Consider the following 8,262-nt stretch of genomic DNA (forward strand, 5'->3'; position numbering starts at 1 on the left):
TCTAAGCAAACACTGTGCTTAAAGCATTTTGGAATGCTTCTGGCAAGGTATTTTTATGTAAAAATTATAAATAATTAAATAATTGAGGGGCTGGAAAATTTATATCCAAAATACAAACGTTGGGATTTTAAAATCTCTTTGTGTCACGATTCAGTTTATTTGGATAACCACTCTTTCAGAATACAATTGTGTGACAGGGACTGGGGTTATAAGAGACACAGACACTTGGTTGTGTCAGGTTACAAATGGAGCTGCTGAACAATATTGTCACTATTTGCTTTGTGGACAAATTATTTCACATCCATTCTTAGAAAAGAATGATGTGTTGTATATTTTTTCTGCTTGTGCATTAGATTTTCAAGTGTCTTACCTCTATTATATGCATACCATTGTTCAAGAGAAGTATCTCTTGGTTCCCACTTCAGTTGGAAAGGTATGAGTGCACTTCTTATTTAGCTTGAAAAATGAACCAAAGGCACCTCTGAAGAGATGTGGTTTTGATTCAGTGAAGTAATCGTGATAAGAATGCACTACTGAGAAAACTCATTCATTCAGTTTTACTATGTTTGTAGAGTTTAAGAGTTAAAAAAACTTGATTTGGAAGAAATAGAAGTTTCACACAACTATAATTCTAGATCTGGAAAGGAAATTAAGATTACTCATGTTACTTTACTTTTATAGAATACTATTTCACACAATGTTAATTAGTTTTAAGAATGCTTCCGATTCTCATCAAAATGATAAACCCATCTGAATTTACACTTGCATCATTTTAAGTGGTAAGTTCAAAAGGAACATTGAACATTTTTAATTAGCAAAGTAAAAATAAAGATACGATTTCCTTTTTACTCTGAGTTTCTCATACATGCTGTTTATTTTTATATATTCTGAACAATACATTTAATCAACTTGCTTAGAGTGAATTCCAATCTCTTTCAGCTATAAGTACCTACAGCTAGTGGTATATCTTTATAGCTTTATATATCTCTAAACCTTTTTCTTGAATCAGATGGTCTAGCAAATACTGGAAGATAAAGCTCCTAAAACTCAGGACTGCCAGTCGTATATAGCACTTAGGTGCTTGGTACAGACTGGAATGCAGAAGTTTTTGTTCATTTGTATTTCATAAGAAGTATAAATATTATAAAAAGAGAACTCTGACCACTCTTTCAGAGGCAGATGCCCTACTCACTTTTTCCAGATAACAGCACAGCTTTCTTTTATTCCTTGTTTTTATCCTTTGGTGTAAAGCACTTACAGTGAAACCTTTAAGTATGTATTATTAATTTTTCTTCTTTGGGAGAATTCAGATCCACTTGACATACTCTAATTATCCATTCTGCTGCATAAGAGAGGTTATTATTTATCTGCTAGAATGGTGACCAGAAGGGAGGTAAAGAAAGTATGTGGGTTAAAAGGAATAAAAAAATATATAGTTATCTTTTAAATGCTGCTTTTTTTTTTTTTAATCCAGTGTAGAGTTCAGTAAAAAATTAAGTATCTATTTTTCTTCAGAGATGGCAGCCAGAATATCCTAATACTAACTTGATGAATGAGTCATGCTGCTGCACATAATTTTTTTTTCTGACTCACTGAATCTTTTTTTTTTTTTTTCCCCAGTATGTTGTGGAGTAGACAGTCTCTTTTGTATTTTATTATTTTATTTTTTTACTTCCCCCACTCCTTCCCTGTAGACTAATTCTGGTGGTTGGAGAGGTTTTTTCTAACGGGAGAACTATATGTGTTTGACTCTTGGAACACAAAAAATGAAAATTCCATTCCTTGGATAATGCTGTTGTCAGCATTATGAAATTGTATGAAAGAAGGGTATTAACTCTCCTCTGGTTACACTGATAGTAGAACAAGAAGCTTAAACCCTCATATCATCTTTATCATCTGCCTGGTCCAATCAGGAAAGCCTATCAGAAAACTATTGAGAGACAGTTTTGGCAAAGGTTTAGATTTTAGGCCAACCTATAATATGAAATTAAGTAGAAGGAAAAGAAAAAAAAAGCCTTTTTTTTTTCTGGCACATTTTCTAGGCAGATTCACGTCCTTACTTTAAGGATGTAAAATCCAAAGAGCAGGAAGTCTATATACTTCTAGTCCTAGGTGGAAGCTGAGTGGGGCTTTGAAGGGATATTTTTCAGTCTTATGCCTGAGGTGGGACCTCAGCTGGAATGCAGCTGCTCAAATCTTATGTTAGGCACCCAAGCCTAGTCAGATATGTGTATCTGTTCACAGCATGTTTGAAGTGAAAGACTTCTGAAATTAGAAGTGTAACTCCAGATCCAAATCTTGTTTTACTTTCCTAATTTTTGCTCTTTTCTTTTCAATCAGTGTGGCAAGGAGAAAAAAGCAAAGCAAGCTGTGTATGGAAAATTAAAATGAGAACAGAAGTCTATCCAAATTATGCAACAAGGATCATTATGCTATAAAATTTCAAGTGTGGCTGTCATTGAATGATATTAAGGTTTCAACAGTTATTTTCTTGATGAAGACTTAATTTCTTGCATAAAAGGCTTTTTAAGCTTAAAGCCGTGCCAATACATTAGTGTCCTTCAGTTTTTCAAGTCAGTCTGAAAGATGCTGAAGGATTTTAATGGAATGGAAGCATTTTTCTTTGTTACAGATCAGTTGTCTCAGGCTACTTTCACAACAGACTTAGAATGTAAATAATTTACAAATGGAACCCATCGTTGGATACAACGGTCAGTAGATCGTTTTGCAGTTTCCTGTTAGGAAGCAGCCTCTCAATGCAGGCTTAAGGCTTGTGTTGCTGGAGGTAGGGGCAGTGTTCAGGCTGGACAGAAATAACTGTAACTAACTTTCACCTGCACATTCAAAAGAAAATTTTTCTGTATTGTAATACAGCAGAGAACAGAAGCCACAGATTCCCCTTTTTTAAACTCTATTCCCTGTTTCTTCTCTGGAACGAGGTGTTTCTGCATGCAGCGTGGCAGAAATAAGCTATTTTAATGTACCAGCAGTGGGAGTGTTTGAAAAGATAAAATCATTAAATAAGAGTCTCACCTTGATGGTGAGACTCTTGTTGAGACTTGCACAGTGCATGGTGATGGACACATTGCTGGAAGGCTCCATAGTGCATTTCTGGAATCCAAGGGCACCTTTTGACCCCAGGAATAACAGATTGGTGTTGTGTGATTTTGTGCACACTTATTTTGAAGAGCACACATAGGCTTTCCTTCCTCAGTTTTCCCCAGTCATCCAATATGCACCTGATTACTTGACTGCTTGTTTGTTGTTGGGTTGTTATCCCAGTTCTTGGGATGGCAAAACTGGGCCCTATCCTTCTCTTGTTGTGTGATTCTGGGCTCCACTTAAACCTTCATCTGTTAAATGCTCTCACTCTACTGAATGTTTAGAGGACAGTTAGTAAATGTTTTGTTGGTTTATTTAACATATTCCCTCCAGTTGTATTCCATTCTTTTAATATCTGGCATTTCTTCAATCTGAATTCTTTATACAAATCCACATTTTTATTTTCTTCAAGTAGAAAAGACCATTGTTTGTGAACAAAAATCATCATTCTTATTATTATCTTCTTTATTTCTCCTCTTTCCTTTAAAACAGATGTGTCTGCTCAACTTAACTAACATTTTAGCCTATTCACACCAGATGCTGCATAAATCCAATAAGAGACAGAACCTATTAGGAAAAGCCTGGAATCCAAATAAACAAGGCAACTTGTATTCCTAGGTAAATGAGACACAGATCAATAGATAGCTTGTCTAGGACAGTCAATAGCTGAGCTAAGAATAAAATCCAGGTCTCTTGAAATTCAATCCCACTAACCTCCCACTGACCTATGCAACCTCCTTTTTATAACCCATCAGTAATTCAAACTAAGTAGAAACGGTGTTACTGTGTGACTAAGACACACATTTGTCCCATAGAGCCTCATCCTATTACTTCTGTAATATATACAGTGACTTATAATGGCTGTTGAGTCCAGCTCAATTTGAAGAGCGTATCTGTGTAAGGAGCATACTTTAAAAAGTCTTATACAAACAATTCCACCTGCACAAGTGCTTTTTCACAGATCAGGACATGTCAGTAAATATGATTGAGAAAAATATAGGCAGACTTCAATTTTGACAGTGGTAACTGTTAAAAAGACTGAAGAATAAATATCATCAGTTTTTGGATCTGAATAGCCTATTGATGAACTTTCACAGAAAAAAAACATTTTTTTTCTCTGAAAACCAGAAGTTTTTAAACAAAAAAAGTGTTTTTTTGAAGTTTTTTTTTTTAAGTTGTTTAAACAGAAGCTCTGTTACATATTGCAGTGTGCACACTGCACACATATAGTGTGCACGCTGTAATCATACGTAGCAGAAGTGAGGCCACAAGTATTACTCTTGTTATCAAATAAATGACATTGATATCTCTCTGTCATAAATGTTATATGTGAATGAAATTAGAAGTAGCCTTGTTGCCTGCAAAGCCACAGCACTGAAACCTCTTACGCATATAGATACCTTTCTGTTATTTGTGGGTGGATCTTAACTCATTTTATAGACTGAGCTTGCTGTGAGTGCAGAAAAGCTCATACCACCTTGCTGTGCAGGAGTATTAGAACTGGGTCTCTACAGACTGCAGCACTGGTAATGTCTGGCTTGGTCACAATTCAGGGGGACAGGGCTTATTGCTTGAGAGCAATGCCATGCTACCATGGCTATGCAGTTTCCTTGGCTGGTAGATATGTCAGTGGCCCTCCACGTCACACGAACTTACAGGCTTTTGGAAATGTCTGCACTTCTATTAAATTAAACCATTAAATGTTCAATGGTTTATCTCTTCATCTTTATATCTTGTTGTGTGCTATTCTAGCTTATAGCTTAAGTATTGTACAATATATATTTTAACTGTCATCTCATTTCTCATCGTCTTAGATAAATTGAAAACTGACCATATTCAATATTAATGCACTCATCAACCTTACTAACACAGAAAAACTTAAAATTCTAGGTAGTAGAACTGTTTATCTGGTGGCATTATGTCTCTGTTCATCCAATTTTTTTAAGAAGAAAAGTTTAAAAAAATAATGAGGTTGAAGAAATTGAGAATGAGAACTTAAGACAAGGCAGCAACTCAGAAGAAGAAGGAAAAAAAGCTGCTTAGAACACCTAACAAAAGAAGCAAATAAAAACACGTGTCTGTTTCTTTAAATTTTCTCACTGTTTTGTGACTTCAAGAATTTTGTACTGTTTGTCACATGACATTTCCAATTTGCCTTAACGGATTTTTTTATTTTTTTTTTTCCCACTAGCTTTACTCTGCTAGGTAAGCCAGTTATAATTGTTCATATAGAAATAATATTTATATATGTTGCATTATAATGTATTGCAATTTTAATTACTTCTACTCCTAAAAAATACAGAAGATCAGCACTCAATTAGGAAATGTTGAGTTCACCTGTTGGTTTTTTTTTTTCCTGGTCTTGCGACTACATTAATTTTTGATTCTTACTGCGTCTGAAATAAATTACCTGTCTTCTACCTGGAGATGTCAAGACATGTCAAGATCTTTCACTGTTCCACCTCCAGTGAAAGGCTGTCAAGGTAAAAACACTACATGTCATTCTAGCTTCCCACGCTCCATCCAATTTTAATCTATTCTTAAATTTCTATACTACCTTGTGAGCACTGTATTTTTTTTTTCAAGTAAACGTTTATAATCCATTCCTCCTTCAAAAATATAAAGGATAAGGCAAAATAAAGAAATGTTGCACTTTTAAGACTAGTATTTGTAACTATTTCAGGCAGAAGTTAAAGTGAAAATGAGAAATGTCAAATAGAATCAGACTATGAGTTGATGTCAGAAAAAATTTTTCCAGTGCCAGGAATTGAAGAATGGGTTCCATCAGTTCATGTCCCAGCTGCTGGACAGATCATCCTCTTTTCAAATTAGATAATTTTCTCTTTACTAGTCAGATACGTCTTCAAATAGCCAACATCCTGTAATCCCCCAAATGAGCATAATTTCCCTCCTTTGCGTTTTAGAGGAAAAAAGTTGTTTGCATATTATTGTGTAAGCATATTATTTCTTCCATTTTCAGTCTGTCAGAAATACACAGGTTATTTAAATAAGCAAATGTAGAAGAAAATTACTGCAATGTGAATATGTTCTTATTTCAGTAATTTTTATATTCATTTACTTCTAGTTTTATGAGATGTTTTGAGGTAGCTACAGAGATTCTAAACTCTTTCCATTGACTATATACAAAACCATATATTTAAAAACCTGCAAAGATCAAACAATTGCTACACTAGTTAAGTTAGCTGTAGGAAAACCACCAGCCCTGAAGTTGATTTCCTGCTTGAAAAACCCTAAGCTAATTGCAGCACAAAAGCTGTGCTTTAAGAGGTCCTCCCACTTACACCAGTTACACCATTAACATGCATCTGATGCAGAACTGCTTGCATATCTCTTGCATGTTCTGTGAAGATCATATTCTGGTTCTTGTATGTTGTTCGTACTGCTGGATGGGATGATACAGCACGAAGCAGAGGAAGCTCCATACTTTAGTGTTAAAATTTTCAGTTTCAATTGCTCCAGAGAGCATGCATTTAGGTAAAGAGTAGGCAGCTGCTTTTTTTTTTTCTTCTTCAGTCAACTGTCATCTTTACCAAGTCACTTTCCACCTGGTGATTTCTGAAAAGTTAAAATCCTTCCCACTCTCTTCAGGTTAGTTACCAAGATTCACACACGTGGTTCCAGGACAATTCTTTTATGCGACTGACAACGAAAAGCAATATGAAGCGAGCAACAGGTAACTTATGATATTTAGCAGAATTTATTTATTGTTTATTTATTGTTTGGGTTGACTCACTATTTATTCATTTTCGAAGTCAAGACAACAGTTTAATTTGGACATCAAATACACCGTTTTTTCTTTTTTTCCCCACAATTAAAGAGGTGAAGATTAATTGAAGCAAATAACTCAGACTTTAAAAGCTAAAGAAATACAGTCTCAGAAACTTGCTTTGTTATCTTAGGCAATGAAGCGTTCAGAGCTGCTAGGTCTGACGCTGATGAGAATTTTATTTCCAAAATATGATAGGATGCCCTTAAACACAGATGATATCCTCATTATGGGTCTCTGAATCTTACCATCCTCAGGAATTTTTCTTCATGTCAGAGCAGAAAGTCAGTTGTTTTGCTTTTCTAGCTGCCTTCATCTTCTCTTTGTGTCTCTGCAGCTTTTCTGTTTGTGAAGGCCTGAGCATTAGATGCTGTGGGGATGCAGCTCACAGCTTGCTGTCTCTGAGTTCCTATCCTTAGACACTTTATGTGCTGCCCCTCAAAATACAACTCCACAGTGAAGAACAAGACAGCTTCGTAACAGAGCCAGGGCAGAAAGAGAAGGTGCACACTGAAAAGGGACTATGGGGCTTCAGGTGCTGATAAAGATCTCAAGGGCAACCTAACCATTAGCACAGTCACAATGCTACAGCTCAGCTTCTACAGCTAAGATCTGGGCTGGTAGATTAAACAGATTTAGTATAGCTAACTGGAAGAGTATTTAATAATTACAGAAAGGAGCTATGAGTTTTTCTGAGCTCTTTGAATCTAAATGCTCAAAATAGCTCAGACCTGATGCACAGCAGGAGTCAGTGCAAAGAATAGTTGATGTCATTGCTAATGGGCACCCACAGAGATCTAGATTTGCAAATCAAGTATACAGGAAGCTGAAATATCCAGAGTGACTGGCACTTTGGGAAGCATGTTAGTTTAAATTAAGCAAGATTAATTTTTTTTTTAAATGAATATTTGAAGATTTAAATATTGTATAGCAAAAGTGGTGGATGGGAGGTTTTATATAAAGGACTGATTCATTGGCTATATGGCAAATTTTAAAAGGATAAATGTATTTATGTTCTCAGCCAACATATAAGCATAAATATTGAGGAGAGAGATAAGAGAATGCACAGACCAAGTTTAACTGCAAATAAATACAGCACAGTAATAATGACAGAGTGGTTTTTATTGTTTTATGCCTGTAAAGTACATACCTACATTTTTTTCAGTGCATTAGAAAGAAATTTTAGTATTACAATTCAATGCACATGCATTTACATTAAGTATACGGATGAACAGGCTTTCTAAGCAGTGTGCATTAATGACAGAAGTACAATCTTCCATGATTTTCCATAGTGCAATCCAGGCCACCTAAAATTGAGCATCAATTTAACTTCTGGCACAGATAGTCTGAATAACCCCTTAAAAGCGCCTTCC

This window comes from Lagopus muta, chromosome 6, assembly GCF_023343835.1.
Source record: "Lagopus muta isolate bLagMut1 chromosome 6, bLagMut1 primary, whole genome shotgun sequence".
In the NCBI taxonomy this organism is placed as follows: domain Eukaryota; kingdom Metazoa; phylum Chordata; class Aves; order Galliformes; family Phasianidae; genus Lagopus; species Lagopus muta.